Source organism: Neofelis nebulosa, chromosome 7, assembly GCF_028018385.1.
Source record: "Neofelis nebulosa isolate mNeoNeb1 chromosome 7, mNeoNeb1.pri, whole genome shotgun sequence".
NCBI lineage: Eukaryota > Metazoa > Chordata > Mammalia > Carnivora > Felidae > Neofelis > Neofelis nebulosa.
In genome coordinates, this window is record NC_080788.1 from 128018439 (window position 1) to 128036864 (window position 18426).

The window sequence follows — 18426 nt, forward strand, 5'->3', positions numbered from 1 at the left end:
GCCTGCTTGTGATTCTCTCTCCTTCTCTCTCCCTCATTCTCTCTGCCCCTTTCTTGCTGTGCACAATTGTATGTGCGCACACTCTGTCTCTTAAAATAAATATTTAATGCATGAATGAATGAATAAATATTTTAGAATGCATACTGAAAAGCATGAATAAACAAACTTGTCTAAACACATTTCATCCACTTACATGGAGATTCAGTCTTCATTAGTGCACAGCATTTGCTCATCAACTCAACAAGCATCTACTGACTGCCTCCAATGTTGGAGTGTGTGGGTTAGCATTTCTGGGACAGAAATAAAGCCAGTGTGAGTCCTTACTTCAAGAAGCATAGCAGTCACTGTATGTTAATGGACTGGAATTTAAATAAAAACTTAAAAAGAGAAGAAGAAGAAGCACAGCATTCATCTGAAATCCTGATTTGATAATTAACATGCAAAATATTTAAGTGCTGAATTCAGGAAATGTAAAGTCCCTTCTACACCATAGTCAGATTTATTTGACATACCCGGTAATTTAATGTTTTTACTATTTTTCCTTCTTTTTAATATGACTTGAAAAAAATCTTGAGTCGTATGGAGAAAGCACAAATTGTCGTGGATGACAGAAGGGAGATAAAATTTAAAAATTAAATTTGTTACAGATGTTTAAAGGCAAACGCCAGGTAAGAAATGTGGAGTTGACTAAGTGAAAGACACCAAAAGGATCAGGACTTAGAAAGGGAAATCCCTACTGAGACTTGTATTTCTCACTTACCGTCCTGCCTCCATCCCTGTCAAACCGTACTATACACATGGAACTGGAACGGGAGAGAATGTACTTTGAGAATAGTGTTTCGCTCTGAATTCATATGAGATAATTTTATTATTTTAATCTTTTTAAGTAAGATATTGTGTCATTGTAATACGAAAGCAAACTTACAGAAACTTTATAAAATGCAGAAAAATATAATACTCAACTTTAGCCTCCATAATTAGTCATCAATATTTTAATATTTTCCAAGGATTGTTTTTTTTTTCCAACTAGAGAAATGTCTTTGAAAATCTCAAAATATCTTACAGAATTAAAATGTTATCAGCGGATCTTGCTGTTTTTCTTTTATTCGTTATGCTACGGTACATTTACATCCAGTGAAATGTTCTTTGAAAATATGCTTCTTGGTGTCTAAATAATATTCCATTCATGTGTCATAGTTTATGTCTATTAGCAGACATCCAGTTGCAGCCCAAACCTCAGAACACTTTTTAAACATTAAATAACTGTGCAAAACACTCTCAGAGTAGATCAAAGATAATTAGTCCACTCTCAAGTGCTCTAATTGCCTCAAATATTTTCATCATTAAGGAAAAAAGAATGGAATCTAAGAACACTGATTTTGGACTGCAGCAAGACTTGTTTAGCAAGGCGCATTAATTTCTATTGTTCCTTTTCACATCACTGAGCTTGGGTTTTGTTTTGTTTTTTTTTTTTTTAATGTTTATTGTTGAAACAGAGAGACAGAGTGTGAGTGGGGGAGGGGCCGAGAGAGAGGGAGACACAGAATCTGAAACAGGTTCCAGGGTCTCAGCTGTCAGCACAGAACCCCACGTGGGGGCTTGAACCCAAGAACCGTGAGATCATGACCTGAGCCCAAGTCGGACATTTAACCCACTGAGCCACCCAGGCGCCCCTGCGCTTGAGTTTTTATAACACTTGAAAGTTTTGTGCTGCTGGAGCAGTACTCTGTTTACAGATTCTTTAACCTCTAGTGTCTAGTCCTCCTATTGTTTGGTTGCAGGGACACATAACTTTAAAATACAGGTGGTTCAACGGGGATGAAATGTATTCAGATCCAGTCACCTCCTGAGCTTCATCACCACTTGGCTTTGTCATGGATATTAGCTCTTTGGGACCATTAGCATCCATTCCCCCTTCCTCTTAGTAACGATGCTGGAGTTTGTTTTTTTACTGACTTTCTTTTCCTCACATTCAGTCAGTGTGATTTGATGGAAGCTGAGCCTACCGCCAGCTCCAGGTGTGGCTAAAGAGCCTCATTCCTGTGGCCCCACTGACTGTTTGATTCAGGCACTGGACTCATTTGGGAGCAAGGACCCCTGTGTACATTTTTCCAAGAGCTCTGGGAAAAGAGCTGCTTTTCTCTTCTCCTGAACTACCTGAAAAAATGCTTTTCTTGGTTGGATATTGTCAAGCAGGGAGATCTAGTCACCAATCCCAAGTGAGGATTCCCACCGCAGGAAGGATGGCCAAGATGATAAAGATGTCAGCCCCCAGAAGTAGGAGCTCACAGACCTCTACTCAATGCTTTTCCATGGGTTGGCAGTCGCCAAGAAGAATTCAACCCGTAGGAACAACATTTTAGTCACAGAAAAGAGAGACAGCAAGATAAGCATCTGCTGTGTGTGGTGGTCTCGTATGGTCAGCAGGTCCCTCCAGATAGCCACTGCACCTACTCCTCTCCTACTACTAGGAAGACATGGTTTCCTTTCTACACCTGGGGAGAAGGGGATGTGCCAGTAATATTGATGAGATGGGCCAGGTGTCAATACAAAGAAGTTCACTGCATACCTAGAAGTTCCTCCTAATAAGGAAACAGAATCAGAGGCCAAGAAATAGTGTGGCACCCAGTTTCCATATTGGTGAATGTTTCAACGCTAGGTTTCTAGTTGGGCAAACCTGAAGAGGGGTGGTAGGTCCCACGATGTCTGTTTCCCCAACAGATATGGTTAAAGAAACAGAGGGAAGCAGGAAGGCAGCACATCTGGTATTGCATTTACTACATGTTTGACCCTAGGTTTCCCTACTGCATCATTACCATAGTGATCATGGTTGTTATTATTGCCATTTCTTTTCTTTCATTCCTATTTTGAAAACTATGTTGGACCAAGATAGAAAAAGTTTGCTGAGAAAGAAGTCAAAACCAGGAAGAAGAGGCACGAGATACAGAATAATAATGTCCTCTTCCTATGATTTGAGTTGTTGGCTAAATCCCTGAGTGTGGACTTTTCAATACTAAGAATTAATAAATTCCTTTTGCTGTTTAAGCCAGTTTGAGTTGGTTGTTGAACTACTTGCAAATTTAATATCCCATGTTATACAGATATTACATTTTATTTTTTTTTATTTTTATAAACAGTTTTGAGAGAGAGAGAGAGAGAGCGAATAAGTGAGGGACAGAGAGGGAAAGAGAGAGAATCCCAGGTAGGTTCCCTCCTCCCTGTCAGCACAGAGCCCGATGTGGGGCTCAAACACAGGAACCATGAGATCATGACCTGACCCGAAATCAAGGGTCAGATGTTTAACCGACTGAGCCACCCAGGCACCCCATAAACTACATTTTCAAAATGATGCTTAAAAAACAAACAACAGGGGTGCCTGGGTGGCTCTATCAGTTAAGTGGCTGACTTCGGCTCAGGTCATGATCTCACAGCTTGTGAGTTCAAGCCCCGCATCAGGCTCTGTGCTGACAGCTCTGAGCCTGGAGCCTGCTTTGGATTCTGTGTCTCCCTCTCTCTCTCTCTGCCCCTCCCCTGCTCACACTCTGTCTCTCTCTCTCTCAAAAAACAAATAAACATTAAAACATTTTAAAAAAACAAACAAACAAACAAACAACAACAACAAAAAACCTAAAAACCTGATATCAGTAGAAATGACCTGCCCAAGATAACAAAACTAGGAAACATCAGAGTCAGGACTTAAATTTAGGCTTTTGGAGTCTAAATCCAAAGGCTTATTAGCCTTCCCTGATAGCTGATTGCTTGTTTAGGCATAGTTGGAATTATTTTAAAAATCAACTTGAAAATTGGTTATTACTCTCAGAAGTTGTTTGTTTTGCAAATACTTCTGCACTTGTTCGTGAGCTATTTGTCATTGTGTGTTTAAAGAATTGTACTTAAGATTATATTCTTCTCTGACCACCAGGAGCAGCTGAATGCAGCAACCAGATAAGGGTGTTTTTCTCCTTTTTCCTTTGTAGGAGAGGGAATGGGATTTGGTGACTTAACAGGTTGTTGTTCCCAACTTCAATAGCTAAAGTCTTAGACCTGATAATGGCTCCTCTGGAGTCCTGTAATCTTAGTCTCTGCACAACCAGCATATGCCAAAGTGAGCAGGGTTTCACAGAGCAGGAAGGCTCCCCAGATGATCAGGATTTCAGAGAGGTTCTTCTTAGAAAGTAATCATTTCTCTTCCTCTCCTTGTTTCTCTACAGGTAGCAGCAGCAAGCTTCCAATTCAAAGGCAGAGGGGTCTTTCATTTCAGACAGGAACCTTCAAACCATGGCACTGCCCTCCCTGTACCGCCACCAAATTCTCCCAGGCAGGGACTGAAGACAAGCCTAATAGGGCAGAGATGTATTTTTCTCACAGCCAGAATTGTTTTCACTTAGAATTCAGCTAAAGCAAAGCCATTTATTATTGTCTGCTGGTTTTGAGTGTTAGCTGAAAGAGATGAATAGATAGCCCAAGCTCTAACAACGAAGATTTTTAAGTCAGGCAGTGTGGTTGTTTCTTCCCAAACCCTAACACTGCAGCTTTGGGCTAAGTGGTATTTGTCCTGGGTTCTAGTCAAGCCTGAGGCTTTTCAAAAATGAAGTTTTATTCCCTACATCAAACTCTTGTTCACTATACTTAGGATACTTATACTTTTTAATCTTATGTTTTATTTTGCCAATCCAAATTGCTTTCTAAGTTGAAGTTTGATTCACTCATTCTTAACTACTTTATATTTTGTGGAGTCCTCTCTAATATTTTATTATAAAAATGTTTAAATCTGCAGAAAAATTGGAAGAATTGACCATGTACACCCATATACATGCTCTCCACATTCAACAATTTATATTCATTCTATTTGTATCATCATACATCTATTCATCCATGTACCTTCCTATCCATTCATCAGTTAATCTGTTTATTTTTGGTGCATTTCAAATTAAATTTCAGACATCAGTAATCTATTCATCCAAAGACATCATCAATATTTATAGTTTATAGTTCCTTTTTCCTGGTGTAAAATTTATACACAATGAAACACAGAAGTCGTAAGTATATCATTGAGTTTTGACAGGAGCCTACACCTGTGTAAACCAATTCCCTCTTGAAATCCAGAAAGTTCCCTTCTATCCCTATCCAGCAATTCCCACACCTATATACTCAGAGGGAGCTATTGTTTTATGTTAATATTGTTTAACCTATTCTAACTTTGTATAGATGGTATCATACAGAGGGTCTCTGTTGCTTAAGATTTCTTTTATTCAACATATGTTTGAAATATATCTATATTGTGTGGATCAGTAATTCATTTCATTGCTGAGTAACGAATTTTATTAAATGAATATATTGCAGTTTGTTTATCATTGTCTTGTTGGTAGACACCTACTCTATTTCAAGGTTTTGACATATTAATAAGGTTTCTATGAACAATTCCTGTACAAGTATCTTGTAGACATATATTTCCTCTTTAGCAGCTGGGGCCTAGGGGGATAAGTACCTAAGAGTGAAATTGTTAGATCACAGAGTTGACATATATTTAGTTTTACAAGAAACTGCCAGACCTTTTTACGAAGTGGTTTTAACATTTCACATTCTCACCAAGAAGAGAGCATTCTGAATGCTCTAGATTCTTGCTAACATTTGCTGTTGTCAGTCTTTTTAAATTTTAACCTTCCCGTGGGTAAATACTGGTATCTTATTATTTTATTTTTCTTGTCATGGTTTTAATTTGCATTTTCCTGATGCTATTGAACACTTGTTCCTGGGTTTATTGGTCATCTATACATCTTCCTTGTTGAAGTGCCTGTTCATATATGTTTCCCACTTTCATTTTTTCTTTTGTTTTAATAAACATCTATTGATTGCCTATCATGAGCATGACACTCTGTTAGACTCTAGGAAAACAATGGTATATTAGTCAGTGCTCTCCAGAAAAACAGAGCTAATGGGATATATAGAGGTATATAGAAAGAGATATCAAGGATTGGCTCATGCAATTATAGAAGCTGAGAAGCCCCATGATCTGCTGTCTGCAAGCTGGAAGCCCAGGAATCCAGTGGTATAGTTCTAGTCCAAATACAAAGACATGAAAACCAGAAGAGGCAATGAAGTAAGTCCCAATATGAGTCTAAAGGCCCAAGAACTAGGGGATTAATGACACAAGTTCTGGTTCAAGACCAAAAGCCCAAGAACCAAGAGCATCCATGTCTCAAGGCAAAAAGATGGGTGTCTCAGCTCAAGCAGACAGCAAATTCCCCTTTTTGCTATACCATTTTGTTCTATGTGGGCCCACAGTGGATTGGATGAGGCCCACTCACAATGTTGAGGGCAATATTCTTTACTTAGTACCAATTCAAATGCTAATCTCTTCCAGAAGCGCCTTCCCAGACACACCCAAAAATAATACTATAACAGCTATCTGGACATCTTTTAGCCCGGTCAGGTTGACACAAAATTAACCATCACAAATGGTAAAAACAAAAAACCATTATCCTTGCTCTCATGGTATATGAGCTGGTTGGAAACTCAGAAAAAATAAATAGAAAATTCACAGTTGGGTGATTTACTGAGAGTGCATGCATCAGTGGGGTATTTGATTCTGTCTTGTTGGCAGGAGGCAGAGGGTGAAACAGGGATAGTCTCTCACTGAATATGATTGGTTAAGATTTGCCTATTATTGATGGATAGTGTGTCCATTTATTAGGGTGGCTGTATCAAATTACTACAGACTGGTGGCTTAAAACAGAAATTTATTATTATGCAGTTCTGGAAACTAGAAGTCTGACATGAAGGTGTTGGCAGGGACAGGATCCCTGTAAAGGCTCTAGGAAAAAAAATCCTTCCTTGCCAATTTCTTGCTTTTGGTGGTTGTCAACAGCCCTTGGTCCTTGGTTTGTACACACATTACTCCAACTTCAGTTTCCCTCTTCATATGGCCTCCTTTCCTCTGTGTCTTCTCTGGGCCTCTGTGCAAATGTCCCTCTCCTTTCACTTATAAAGATATCAGTCATTGGATTGAGGACCTTCCCTAATCTGGATGACCTCATTTTAACTACTTTTGCAAAGACCTTATTTTCAAATGAAGTCACATTCACAGGTACCATGCATTTGAACATATCCTTTAGGGGGATACAGTACAGCCTGCAACAGAAACAGTGGAAGAGTTAATTCATGGTAAAGAGGGTTTTGGGGTTTTTGTGTGTGTGTGTGTGTGTGTGTGTTTTGTTTGTTTGTTTTAATTTTAGAGAGAGAGTGTGTGAGCAGGGGAGGGGCAGAAGGAGAGAAGGAGAAAATCTTAAGCAGGCTCCATGCCCAGCATGGAACTCAACGTGGGACTCAATCCCATAACCCTGAGACTATGACCTGACCCAAACTCAAGAGTTGGACACTCAACCAACTGAGCTACCTAGGTACCCCAATAGGAAGAATTTAAAACGAGGCACCTAGGGATATCAAGTCCTCTTCCAAGTTCTGTTTCTGTCAAGCACTAAAAAATGGAGTAATTAAAAAAATTTTTTAAAAAGAGATTAAAAATAGAAATTGAGTAATTCATTCCATCTATCTAGATTTCATATGTCTCATTTGAGAAAAAAATGACATTAGACTTGATATTTCTAAGGTTCTTTCCAAAGCTAGACTACATAACACTGTCTTATCTTGCTCTTGCCCTTCTGGCAACTCCTGCTTTCTCCTCATTACACTTGAGTGTCCCTCCTGGATAGTCCTATGCAGCACCCCAGGGACATTGATATCAAAGAATCTAACACTATGTCTTATAATCACTAAAATGTCATGTGCAAGCTTTCTTTTGCAAGAAAAACACTGATGTCATTTTATTCTAGTTCACTGATGTTGCCTTTTATTTTGGATCAGTTCATTACCTTGCTCATTTTGTATATGAGAAATGTATTCTAGATTACTTGAATTCTTTAAATGCTCTTTTTTTATTTTAACCTGCTTCTCATTGTTTTGTATCCACCAGCTATCTCCCTGTGCCAGTTTTACCCCCCTGAGGTTAATATTCTAACTGTTCAAGTGAAGGGAATATCTAATCTAAACTGTCAACTCTCATCACACTGTGTTCTTTTATTTTGACAAGTGTGGTTTAGTTTGTATTTGTAAAAATGCCTCCCAGTAACCTGTAAATGTACTGCAATATATTGTGTGAAAATAATGGCATCTGAGTAATATGAGCCAACACAATTTCCTGAAAATATTCTGGTGTACATATTGGTCAGGAAGATTAATGTGGTTTGCATAATGATGCAAAATTACATTGCATGTTTAAATCAGTCATGCAAATACCCGTTTACTGTATTCCTGAAAAAAATAAAGAAAATAATTATAAGTTGAGGTAAATGCTAAAGAGGAAGTAAAGGGCCAAAAGTAGGAATTAGGGATAGATGAAATACTCAGAGCAAGTGGTCAGAAAAGATTTAGCTGAAGAGCTGACACTGAAGTTGAGCCATGAAAGATGAGAAGAATCTAGCCATGTGCAAAGTGCATGTGTGTGGAGTGTGTGTATGTGTGTATTTGTGCATGCATGCATGCATGCATGCACTTGCTGGAAGAGTATTCCAGAGAGAAAGCACAATATGCGAAGACCTTGTGTCAGGAAAGAACTTAGCCTAATAATGATGTAATTAGGCTAAGTGAGTAAAAGAGGACATTGTACAAAATGAGATTTTGCAATAAGCAAAGGCCAGATCATGTAGGATTTTTTATTTCATGCAATAATTTGGATTTTCTTCTAAGTGTTCTGGAAAGCCAATGAAGGGTTCTTAAGTGAGACATTATCTGATTTGATTTTCTAGGGACATGATGGGGGGTGAATTGGATCAAGGAGACATGTATATAAAGCTATTAGTGTAACTAGATTGAAAGATGATTTACAACACAAAATGCCACAAATGTTCAAAAATCCAAGGTACAGATACTTCTGAAAATGGAAATATAAAGGCTGTTATAGATAGAAGCATTGTTTGAAAATTTATATAAAAAAGATTTGGACTCCTAAATCCCTTCTGTCATTAACCTCAGACTAGTAATTGCACGTCCTTCACTGTTACGGAACATTAGGAATTTAAAGATCTCTAAAGAATTTGGTGAACCTGAAAAGTTATCAACTCAGGGCAGACTCAATCTCACAACTGTGAGGAGGAAACCATATTCACAAAGGAGGATAATGTGAAAGTCTACATACAAAATAGTGACAGACCTGAGTTTCTTCTACTCAGCTCTAAGAACATGGCATCAAGGCTTACACTGTCCAGGAAGGGGTTGAAAAGTTCTTCTGGGGAACCAATATCTTCAAGAGAAAGAATCTTCAAATAATTTACAGTTGTAGGTCCCCAAGAAGAGTCCAGCCAAGTAATCTTCACTGATCCAGTACACGTATCTTCCTAAGAGAATTTTAGTGTATCACTTTTAGATATGACAGACATCAAATGATTTCCAAATATTTGAGGAAAATCTCAGATATTAAATAGAATAATCAGAAACTATGTCAAAAGCAGTAGAAAATCTAGACAGATAGAAGAGAAACTAACACATTTATTAAATGGAAATGGGTTGCTATAGAAAATGCAAACATTCAGGGGTGCCTGGGTGGCTCAGTAGGTTGAGTATCCAACTCTTGATTTTGGCTCAGGTGATGATCTCGCAGTTGTGAGATCGAGCTCTGCATCAGGCTCCACTCTAAGCATGTAGCCTGTTTGGGATTCTCTCTTCTTCTCTCTCTGCCCCTCTGCCCCTCATGAGCACGTTTTCTCTCTCTCTCTCTCTGTCTCTCTCTCTCTCTTCCTCTCTCCCTCTCTCCCTCCATCAATAAACAAACTTAAAAAAAAGAGAAATGCAAACATTCAGGAAGCAAAAAGTTTCTTGTAAAATAAAAATAAGATAGCACACATAAAAATATTAAATACAAAAGTGCAAGTGGGAGTGGAAAATTTATGGGAAAAAAAGGGAAAATATGGTAACTAGAAAAGATATAATTAACCATCTTCTCAGTCCAGAGACTCAGCATCTAAAAAATGTTGCATCTGAAAAAAATTAAAAGAATTAAAAGAAAAAGGAGATAATCATTAAATTATTCAAGAAAACTTCCTACAACTGAAGTTCATGATGTTGCAAATTGAGAGGACTCATCAGTAAAGTGACCCAGTGTCCTCATTTGCCTAAAACTATGGAGTCCTTAGGGTATGTGACTTTTAATTTTAAAACAGGACTAATCCCAGGCACACTGGGAAGAGCTGGTCACCCTATATGCCAATTGCCAGTGTAATAGATAAAAAGACCCATCCCAAACCATATGCCATCATGAAACTTCTGGGACAACCTGATGATCTTATGTAATTTCAGGAAGAGGAAAAGACTTGTATACAAAGGACATGAATCGGAAAAGTATCAAACTGATCAGTAGCACCACTGGAAGTTGGAAAACATTGGAGCAAAGCTGGGGGTAAATGCTTTTCAACCAGGATTCTATATATAAAGATGCCATCCAATGTACAAGATCTCAAAAATTTTCCTCATACGCACTCTTTTCCAGAAATTTACTGGATGATATGCTTCACTAAGAGACAGGAGTGAAAGAAGAAAGTGGAAGTCAGATCTAGAAAGTATCTAAAGTGGAAGTGGTATCTAGAAAATTGGGGTTTTCATATGTGGGAAAGGGCAAAAGATATCTTTTTTGAACAACCATAACCAAAGAGAATGAGGATCTCTAGAAAAGATAGCACCGAGAAAAAAATTCTTAAAATTAATAAGAGGAATTTTATTTATTGCAATACATTAAGAATGAGTCCAGAAAAAACTAAAGCAAATAAAAAGTGTGACAAAATATTTTTAAAAAAGAAAACATATACTCCATGTTTCATTTGTGAATATTTACCCAGCCATAATCATATGGAGAGGGCATTGGGATTCAGCTAAAAACTATGCCATAACTTTATCAAGCAGAAAGGGGAAAAAAAATAATTCTTATGTGCAGGTATGTGTGGGGTAATGTAAGAAATTACGGTAGTAGCTTCTTCAACAGGAAGTTGATCGGTTATTTTAAAACTGGAAAAGTAAAGCAAAACTATTTTAAACATATTATTTAGAAATTAGGAGATATACCAGGTATGAAACAGGGGAAGGTAGTTTGAAAGTTAGAAGCCATTGTTTCTAGAAAAATGGGAATTGGAATGGGGAAAGGTAATGCAGGGGTCTACTACTATTTTATGTGAAACTTGTAAAGTTATTTGACATGTGTCACTTTGGTAACCGTAACAATTCAGAACAATCTGTGGGAGAGAAGGACAATGAAAAAGGAGTGGTGGTGAGTATGCCTGCTGAGAAGTGAAATCAGATGAAGACAAAGAACTGCCCACTGAATTTGGCAACAGAGAGATCATTACAGACCTTGACATTGCCATCGTCACTGGAAGGCACAGGCAAAGCCACACTGTACTGGATTGATGAGCACTGCAACAGAGTGAACCTCACAAGGCCTAAAACTAAAGAATCAGTCTTGATCCACAATGTCTTAGCAATGAGTGGCTACACGTATACTCTGTTAAGACCGGTTCAGTAAGGCTTCAGGAAGGAAAGAAATGACTTAGTTAAAACTGTTAGTTAAGAGAGATTTTTTTGAAGGGGCCATTAACACAAATGTAAAGAGGTTAAGTGATACAGCCTGGGGTTGCAAGAGAAGGAAGCCATGGCCACACCTTAGGCTTAAAGGAGCAAAGGGAGTGCGGTGATTACTGAAGTCTGGCAAGACCCATGGCTCTAGCAGTGTGCTTTCCATCTGATGCGATGGCCCTTTATACCAACTGCCACACTGCAGTTTTGCAGAGGGGAAGCTGAGGATATACAATCCCCAATATCTCTCTTCATCTTCGTCCAGTTTCCTACCCACGCCTGCTTTGATGATGCCCAATCAGAAGCCAAAGGCAAAGTAGCCTGGGACCAGCTATAGATACAGCTGTGTCCCTGGGAACAAAGTAGGTCAGCAGAATTTGAGACGTATATTTGGAAAGGCAAATAGAAACTATCCACCACAATACCATGAATTTAAATGACCTACTATGATGCATTTTCTTTGTTTTCTAAGCCTTCTCATTTTCAGTTGATTTTTTCATGCACTTCTTTAAAGCATCTATGTAATTCTAACTTTGCTTTCCTAAGTTTTTAGCTCACCAATGGCAAATGGTGGACTCTGGTGGATGTTTACCTCATAATTATTTTGCTTCCTGTCTTGCCACAAACTGCCCAATTTTCACTGTTTCCCACTCCAACTTCTGAAATAGAAGAATCCGTTTGGACCCGATGTTCCCTATTTAGATAGAACTTTATTAGCCTTCCTATGCCTGTCTTCCAAAAAGTACTAAAGAGTACAAGATTGCTACAGAAAGGGCGGTGTAGGAGATGATTCAGAATTGTCACTTGTAAGAATATAAATTTACATTTGTAGAGAGTTTTCATATGCATCAACTCTTGCATGTGAAAGAGACACATGATAACATATATATTTGATGGCTTGTCTAAAAAAAGTCACTTAGCAAAATTACAGCAGAACCAGGAGAGATAGGAAACCAAGTTCTGTTTAGTGACATTAACAGTGATACAGACTAGAGGAGTAAATTTGAAAAATTATTATGTTATAGAAGAGAGGAATTAGAAGAGAGGACAAGTAGGAAAAACATATGATTTGAAGGAATAAGGGAATTTCACATTTTCAATGGTATATAGTAATTTTTTTTCAAAGGTAAGTCTCTCGGGTCACATTGGTGGCTTATCCAGTTGGGCATCTGACTCTTGATTTCAGCTCAAGTCATGATCTCATGGTTTGTGAGTTCGAACTCCACATCGGGCTCTGCACTAACAACATGAAGCCTGCTTGGGATTCTCTCCCAGTCTCTCTGCCCCTCCCCTGCTCTCTCTCTCTCACAATAAATAAACAAACATTTAAAAAATAAAAATAAAGATATGTCTCTCTTCCTTATTTCCTCTAAACGTTTGAGAAATATGGGCCAAATTTGGACAGATAACTTGAGGGTATATATAAAGTTGGAGTTGTGTCATGTGCCCATGTGACTCATGTACCCCAGTACATGCACAGCCTTGTCAGTACAAAGGCCAATTGGTGCATATGGAGTGAGTGAGGAAAGAGTGGTAATATGGTTTAGGAAGGAAATGGGAAGCAGCAAAAGGTGAAGAACCAGGACTGTGAAATTCATGGGCTGGAAGAAGATAGGCCAGGTGGAAAGTGAAAAGATTAGGACTTGAGACCCTGTGTGGCTCATGAAAAAGGCACAATGCAGTGAGACTGGGAGTTAAAACATAGCAAGGCCTAACTAAGGGCAAGGGGGCAGAAAAGACAGGGAGAAGAAATAACACACAGGGCATTGTGGGACTGAAAAAACTCAGATGATGCATTCTTTAAAAAAATAATTCTAGAAAATTCTATGTACATTCTGTATACAGAACTTGGTTCTATGCCTGGACTTAAAAGGTAATAACTAACCTCAGCAATATAAAGTGTTGCACTAGATTGTTTTATTAATCTATGTTTATTATGACTAAGGCAAAAGAAATCAAATGCGTGACTTCTGTCTGAAGTGTTCCACTGGAGATGAAAATGAGATAGGGTAAATGGAATGAAAGGTAATTTTATTTAGAAGGCATTATACAAAAAAAACATGGCTTTTTGTTTTTAACCCATTCTTTGTTTTCTTTTTTCTTTAATGTTTATTAACTTTTGAGAGAGAGAGAGATAGAAACAGAGCAGGAGCAAGGGCAGAGCAGACAGAAAGGGAGGCACAGAATCTGAAGCAGGCCCCAGGCTCTAAGCTGTCAGCACAGAGCCTGATGCAGGGCTGGAACTCATGAACTGTTAAGATCGTGACCTGAGCGGAAGAAATCTGAAGCTCAACTGACTGAGCCACCCAGGTGCCCCATTAACACATTCTTTTCTAATACTAGGAATATTCCTTCCCCTGGTCCCTCCACCTTCTCCCCCATCCTCTCCCCCTCCTCTTACTCCCCCTCCTTCTCCTCTTCCTTCTTCCCCTTCCCCTTCCCCTTCCTCTTCCTCATCCTCTCCTTGTTGTTCTCCTTTTCCTTTATCTTTTCCTCTAGTAAACTATTTCATCCTGACAATGTTGTAAGTAGCAGACTGTGAAGGAAGCCTTCATCTTGAGTCATTGCCTGACTGAAAAAAAAGAAAAAAAAAGCCCAGTCAGTCCTCTCCTTGTCACCCCATACATTTCATGTAATAAAACCAATCACCATTTGAAATGAGACATTTGTGGGCTGAAAGTCAATGACTGAGGAAATAGCTATCAAGAGAATAAACCTATATTCCCAAACCAGTGGTTAGACTCCAGTTGGGCTGGGAATACAGAAGAGTATCTGTCATGTGGGCTTAGAAAGTACTGTTACCAAGGGGCTTATATGGTCTGATCACAAATACATTTAGTCTAGAATCAGAATCAGTGGAGTTGGAAAAGCAGAAGACTTCAAATGAATCTATATATAATTATACCTTGGAGTTCATCATTTGCCTCATTTGTTCCCCTTACTATATTTTTGGAAGCTGAATTTCAATTGAAAAAATAGTGAATTGTGTCAATAATAAGAACAGCTTTCTTTTCCTTTGTTCTAAATGAACTTTGTCAGGTTTAAGGACATTAGGGGAAAAAGTATACTAACATATTCTAGTCATTTTGACATATAAATATAATGAAATGCCAAAGACCTTTGATACAATCCAAATGGATGGCCCTAACTGGTCATTTAAGCCAAGACAGATCACTTAATTTGACTTTGGTTTCTTTATCTATTAAAAAAATAGGTATAAGATCTCTTTGTATTTTTAGATTTTATTAGTTCCATTTAGGCACAGGGCACTTCTGAGTTTGTTGTTGTTGTTTTTTCTTTGTTGAAAGTAGGAAAAATTATGAAGATTGTGAATATATATGCATTTGTATTTTCCAAAACACCCAGATCCCTAGGGGTGCCTTAAAGGAAAAGCATTCACATAGTCCATATTTAGATGTTTACTGGTATTTGACTTAAGACTTGGCTATTAAGGTAAGAAAGCCTATGTCTCAGGATTGTATTTTTTGATGCCTTTTTTTCCACACAAATTAATGTGTTTAGATTCTTAACTTGGAATTTTAATTTACATTTCAAAAATCAAATCAAAGCGTAAGAGGGGTTGTATAGTGAGATAGACCCTGCTAAAAGAGAAAAATGAAGGTTAATGAAATGATAAAGCTATTTGGCCTCCCCTTGAGGCCCTCTGCTATCAGCTGATTTACAAGTTGGTCTAAAGTTCTAAGGATGTAGGAAATTCTTTTTTCCCCTATGATGGAGACTGTTTGCTGCCAGTGGTATTTCTCAGAGCATATCCATCCTGTTTCTGAGAAGCACTTTTTATTTTGTTTTGTTTTATTCTCCCCTCTGGGATCCTATTCCATGAGAGGAAAAGCAGACCTGGTGGGAAATAATAGCAGGCTTTTTATGGGCTGTAATTGATGAAAGAGTGAAATGCATTAACTAATTGAGAACAGAAAATTGGAGCCCAGGATCCCATTAGAAATCTCTTCTACTTCCTAGATCTTTCTAAAGATTTCCAAAATACTTTTGGTTGGCCCCCTCACTGTTTTCCATCTGTTTTGTTTCTCTTACTAGTTTCCCATTTACCCCGAAACAATGAATTTGACCATAAAACCAAGCAGATAATGTTTTTTTTCAGATAGATTAGAAAGAATGGAGGGAATGACTTCTTAATTAGGTAATCATCCATCACCTCATGTGACCAAGGATTTACCATTAACTACTTCCGATACCAGGGTAGGGTGAAAAATAGAACAGAATGTCATATCACTGGGTTTCCCTGGAGCAGAAACTTTGCCTGAGAAAACATTTACCGTCTTCAGTCTGCCCTGGAACAATCAGCCTTTGTACTTTGGGTATAAGAGCAGCATTGTTGATGCTAATACAGAACTTTATCGTTTACAAACTATTTTGCATGCTTTATCTTTTTCAGTCCTCATGTTCACCCTACAAAATCGCTGGTATCCATCCATTTTGCAGATAGAGAAATTATGGCAGGAAGCTTTAGAATGGTCTATTGGTTCACCAGCTCCTCCAAAGCTTACCAGATATAATCAGAAATTTTTATTTATTTTATTATTTTTAAATAATCTGAATAAATTAATAATAATAATAATTAATAATAAAATCTGAAAATTTCATTATTAAGTACCTAACAAACTACTTAATAAAGACGGTAGAAAAAGACTGAAGAAAGAGGCAGGCCACTCCAGATTAGTAGATGGCAGGTTTAATAAGCAAGGGAACTCACACACAAAGCTTGTCTTTGGGTCGCTGACAGACAAGTAGATCTCCACACCTGCTCGCCAAATCTTAAAAGTTTATATAGAGGCTTTAACTAGGTTCAAACATGTATACCATCTAGATGGTCTTAGCACGGCATCACTGTCTCAAGGTCATGTCCTTGGGGCAGCTTCTGGGAACAGGGAAGGTAAGCGGAATGCACATTCCAACGACTGGTGGGGGGGCAGGTTTGAGAAGTCTCAGATTGCCTGGGTCAACCTGCAGTCTGTCTTAGCAATGGCCTCCCTAGCAATGGTAGTCCAAGGTTGTACTACCAGAAAGCTTGCAAACCCATCAAAGTTCTCCATCACAGAGTAAGATGATCTTTTGACTCTCAGATTCTGAGGAGAAGAAAGAAAGACGTGTTCCTTAGAATTCAAAAACATGCCTAAGGCAACCTGTACTTGCTGCCTTCTTTCATAAAGGACTCTTCAGGGTGCATGTTTTATTGTATATTTAGTATATATTTTAGTGTATATTTAGTATATACTTTATTAATTGGCATTTCAGTCCTATCTCTGTTTCCTGGAGTCACTCCAATTCCTAGGATCCTTCTTACTGGAAGTTTCAGCCAGAAGAGTTGGCACCATTAGATGTTCTTGGTTTATGAAAGATTGTTAACCCAAATTGGGAAAGAGTATTATCTAGCTAGTAATTTTAACGTTAAGGGGAGTTTTGATGAAAGGACATCTGTGCCACATTCTGAGTGTTAAGCCTAAATAAACAAGAACATTGTGCAGAGAGGACTGAGTCTAATTACAGCTCACCTCTAAAACCATGGATATGTTGACTTTATATATGGGATTTAGCTTCTCTTGTGTCAATGTCTTCACTTAGAAAAATATGGCAATACAACCCTGCAGAATACCAATCCTCTGTTAAACTCAACTCACCTTGTGCTTTCCTTCATCAAATGTTTTCTAAGTACTGGCAGCCATATCACAGTCACCATTCCTTCTTTTGTGTCACCAAATGTTGCTCACATATGTATAATACATTTGTAGGAGCTGATATATTTATTGATGAAGTTTTGGGGTGATGGTGGAGTAGTCCAGAGCTGACACAAACAAGGTGATTTTATTAAAACACGGAGACAGGACCAGTGGGCAGAAAGAGCTGCCCAGACCCTGTGGAGATATTGGTTATATATTTGGGAGCTGGAGGAGGTAAAGCCAAGGGGAAGTATCCAAAAAGATTTTCATATGTTAAAGAAGATTCACAGGATACTAGAGACCTAGCTATTGTCAAGCTAAGTACCTCTAGCAAAGTATTAACATTAAGGCAGTAGGAAGTTCCTGGAGAAATATTTTACTCTGCCTGCCTCAAGTATCTATCAATGGGGTGCAGATTATAAGGAAACTTAATTTTACCTGCCATTTCCTTCTTGCCTTTGTTCCCCATATTACTATGGAGGAGTGATGTTGGGGCTCCAAGAAACTGAGTCTATACGTTTCTGGAGATTAGTCTATTGATAAGATTGCCTTTTTCTTGTAATTGACTAAGATATTGGTAAATTGACGGAGACCCATGTTCTGCAGGACTGTGATCTCTATCAGTTAACCATTTGTTTTTTCCCCTTTAATTGTTCTTGCGCAGCCAGGAGTGCCTGGGGAACATCACACATATCCCACCTAGGGGTGAGGGGGTGGGTTGCAGCCTGTCAGCTTGCCTCATGCTGCCTCATCATTTATCACCATAGATAACATGATGACTACACTCTCTGTGGAAACTGGGATTCAGAAAAGTGAACTGACTTGCCCAACATCATACAGCTCTTGTGTATAGAGATCAAGACTTTAACTCAACATTGGCTGATTCCAAAACCCCTCCTCTTAATCCTGTGAATTATGTGCATGTCTAGACCAGTATTTCTTTTAAAATACTTATACTTTTAAAATAATATTTATTAGTTTAAAATTCTAACTCACTGCTTGCTACTTATTATAATTTTTTTAAAGTTGGATCAATAAGTAAACTATCTCAAAATTGTAGAAAAACTATATAATAGATCTAAAAGTACCTAACAAAATACTTAATAAAGAACAT